The sequence below is a fragment of the Diospyros lotus genome, chromosome 15 (genome assembly GCF_014633365.1).
Source record: "Diospyros lotus cultivar Yz01 chromosome 15, ASM1463336v1, whole genome shotgun sequence".
Classification (NCBI taxonomy): Eukaryota; Viridiplantae; Streptophyta; class Magnoliopsida; order Ericales; family Ebenaceae; genus Diospyros; species Diospyros lotus.
In genome coordinates, this window is record NC_068352.1 from 11,096,520 (window position 1) to 11,100,595 (window position 4,076).

At 38.9% G+C, this 4,076-nt stretch overlaps 1 long non-coding RNA gene across 1 annotated transcript; it reads left to right on the forward strand.

Moving 5' to 3' along the window:
• The first annotated feature begins 1,164 nt into the window (after positions 1-1,164).
• LOC127791775 (uncharacterized) lies at positions 1,165-2,006 on the forward strand. The gene is made up of 3 exons (XR_008020991.1): positions 1,165-1,261; positions 1,548-1,608; positions 1,874-2,006. It is a non-coding gene; the product is annotated as an uncharacterized LOC127791775 (long non-coding RNA).
• Positions 2,007-4,076: the final 2,070 nt, after the last annotated feature.

The window sequence follows — 4,076 nt, forward strand, 5'->3', positions numbered from 1 at the left end:
CACGTAATCAAGCATCAACCATTGGATATCCAGCAAGATCTGAAGTTTGAAGAGGTGCCAATACGCATTCTAGCTCAAGAGGTTCGGAAGCTTCGTAATAAAGAAATACCATTGGTCAAGGTATTATGGCAACATCACTCAGTCGAAGAAGCAACTTGGGCCGTGAGGATGAGTTACGGTCCAAATACCCCCAACTGTTTGATGACCTCAACTAAAGGCAATTTCGAGGACGAAATTTATTTTAAGAGGGGGAGAATGTAACACCCGAGATTTTGATTCAAATATGTAATATCCAAAATTTAATATAAAGGTTGAATATTGCAATAAAGTGTTTTGGGACCTAAAAGAAAATATCCTAACTTGTAATAAAAATAGCCTGTCTCCAACGAATGGGAATATTAGCAATGATGAATTCTTATTCAAGAAGGCTTAGGATTAGCTTGTTTGAGAATTTTCCCTAAAGTCTTTGTAATGATGAGCTTTACCCCAAAAGTCTTGGAATTGTAAAACTTGGAAGAATTTTATTGGCTCACCAAAGCAAATGGATAAGAAGGGTTGTCTTGGAAGCCACGTTAGGAGCAATTGAAGGCATGAGATTGGAAGAATGAAAGGCTTCTAAAGGAAGGAAGAATCAAGTGAAAGAATTTCAAAATAAGCCATCATTACTAGGGAAGAAAAGTAGATAAATTAAAGGCTTGTTTGAGAAGCCTTAAGATGGTAGAATAGTATTGGATGATTTTACATCAAAAGTCTTGGAATGGATTAACTTGGAAGACTTGACTTGGGAGACTAATTGACATAAGGAAGGCTTATTGAAGAAGCCTTGAGGTGGTAAAGTGTTATTGGATGATTTGTATTCAAAAGTCTTAAACCATGATTACACTCATTCCTTAATTCAAAAGTAAATGGAGTTGGAAGTATGTTATTGACTTGCTAAAAGATAAGGATAAGATGGGTTGAATAAAGGGTCACGTAAGGGGCAAATGGAAGGAATGGATTGGGAGAGGGAAAAGCTTCTAGGATAAGCATGGAATCAAGGTAAGTTTTTCAAACATAGTAATCATGGCTAGGATAGAAAATAACCAAATGTGATCTTGAATCTTGGAGGTAAAAGGACTATAAAAGGGGTGGAGAGTTGGACCACGTAGAAGGAAAAATAGAAGAGGAAAAGCAAGAGAAGAAGAAACCAAAGAAGAAGGCAAGAGAAGCCAAGGGGGAGACCAGATTGAAAATCGCCAAAAACAAAGAAGAAAGCTAAAAGGTAAGTCACTTTTCTTTCTGTAAGATCGTAGTACACTGAAAGGGCAGTGCATAGGTTCAAACGGCACTCAAATCGGAGTTAAAATGAGAGAGTTATGGCCGTTTTAATTTTGGGTTGCAAAAATAGAGAAGGGGGTAGCGCGTGGCCACCCTTCCGAGGGCCCGTAAGGACGCATCCGACCTCCGTTAAGCCTGAAATTCTCACAGTTGTTCTCCTATTTTAATTACCTACAACCCTGTGTAAAAATATTTAAAGTTGAATTCACTTAAATGCATGATTTCTGCAGAAAAACAAACCCAGTAAGGTGTGAAGCCTTAAACATTCAAATCTTGCCCAAACAAGTTGAAGTAAGTACATTATGAACTATTTATGTTGTTTAAGCATGCCCATGAATTATGTTATGTGGTCCCTCATGTTATGTTATGTTCACGCAAGTTTCAGGACCGGAGCTCGGTAGCGCTACGCACGAGGGTTCATGCCCTCATAGTTGGTAGAACCTCTCGTGTCTCCATATGATATGTTATGTTATGTCATGACTTGTTTAAATACATATGATGGTTCGCTTGTACTTACTGAGACTCGCAAGAATCTCATCCCATATTTTCCCCCCAGGTGATTATGAATGAGGAGATCGGAACGTGGACGTGGAGTGTGGTGGATATTTGAAGATAACTTTTAATAGTCAAAATGATGTTTTGTAATATTTTCGATATTACACTCTTATGATATATGTACAGGATTGCTACACCATATGTAGCTTATTTAAGCTTATGAAAAGAGCCAAGTCTCATTTTAAGTCCAGATTTCTCAGTATGGATGCTATTATATTTGCTAAGTCTTTCTTTATATTATTGAAGCCATGTTTTCAGTACCAAACTTTTTATTTACACAAAAGATATTCTGAATCTTATTATGGCTAAAACTTTACTTAAGTTTATTAAAGTTTGGTTTCTCAAGTTTTCGTCTGCGCTAAACTTTGAATTTCATATGGATATTATTATTAAGCATGTCTTTAAGTTACGGGTGTCACATAGTGGTATCAGAGCATGTTTACTTTCCTGTAGACCCAAATTATTTCAAAGGAAAGAATTTTAGTTTTTGAAGGATTTGTAAGGAAATTCTTTTCATGAAAACCACCACAACCCGTCCAAGCTTCCAGTCTCCAGGTATGTTATAAGAATTGCTACACTTACGAATACCATGTTTATACCTCATAGATTATTCTCATGAGAGCATTGTTCCTTATGATTATGCAGTTATTCTCTCAAACTATATTTATGAGCATATGATGTTATATATGCACACGTATGAAGCTCATGTTGAAATAAGTATGTGAGAGATATGATTCTTAGTATTCATTTTTCACTAATGATATTGCCCCAAACTCAAGAGTTCATGATTATAGCGAAAATACTTGTTTAGGGAGGGCTTATTAGAATGAAAGCAATTAGAAATCAAGTTCAACAAGAAGAGCTTGCATAATGAATCATAATTAAACATGAATCTATTGTTGAGTATATCGATGTGTGTGACCGCGCTAAGGGCTTTGTCACAAAGACCTAAACTGTCTAAGGCGAGCTTGGGACTTAAGTGGTCCACGTGACCCCCCTCCTTACCTGGAAGCTCCTTAGTTGCGTGTTATACATATTGGTAGACAAAACAATGGACTAACAAATCATAGTTAACACAAAGTTCCACCATAGTACTCTTTAACCTTAGGTACCTTGCAATTAGACACTGATTTGGTATTTTATAGGATATGGCGACACGAGGTAGAAGCAATAGGGGAAGACAGTCACAACCTACAACTAACGAAGGCAATGGTCTCGACAATCAACTTATGCAGCTCATCAATGCCCTTCGCAATGTAGTTCCTCGAACTACACCCCCTCCCGAAAATCCAGAAAATAATGTGGCATTAGTAGAACAGTTCAGAAAGTTCCAGCCTCCAACTTTTGAGGGCGAGTTAGACCCTCTTGTGGCTGAAGATTGGATATCCTCAATTGAGCGGATTTTCAATCTCATTAATTGTCCAGATGCTAGGAAAGTGGCATGTGCCACATTCATGTTACAGCACGGAGCAAGGCATTGGTGGGATTCCACTGCCAGATCCCGACCACAAGGACATATGTGGACCTGGGAGGAATTCAAGGAACTCTTTCTTAAAAAGTATTACCCTACCAATATCCGTAATCAAAAGGAAGCAGAATTTCCTGTGTTGAAGCAAGGTAGCATGACCTTAGTTGAATATGAAAGAAAATTTGATGAACTATCACGATTTGCTCCAGAGCTTGTGGATACGGAGCAAAAGTGAGCCAGGCGATTTGAATAAGGCCTGAGGGATGATCTACGACAGGTGGTCGTAACTTTCGAGTTGGGCACATATCATGAAGTGCTAGCTAAGGCCCAGCTAGCCAACTTTAAAGAAGGCTCCAATAGCAATAGTAAGCCGCCGCAGTCAGGGCCATCAGAAAAGCGTAAATGGGAAGACAAGGGCAAAGGGAAGCAACACTTTGCAAAGAAGAATCGAGGGGGACCAACACTAAGTAATTTTCAACAGTACCCAGTGTGTGGGAAGTGTCAAAGGCGTCATTCTGGAACATGCCTAATCGGAACAGGTGTATGCTATAATTATGGCGAAACAGGACACGGGGTTAAATTTTGTCCCAAGAAGCAGCAACAACAACCATATCATCAAAAGCCAGGAAATCCCCCCAGAGGTCAAGCTAGAGTATATGCGCTCTCAAGTCAAGAGAAGGATCAGGATCCTCACGTGTTGGCCGGTAATGTCCTTATCTCTGGAAGGTCTGCTTAT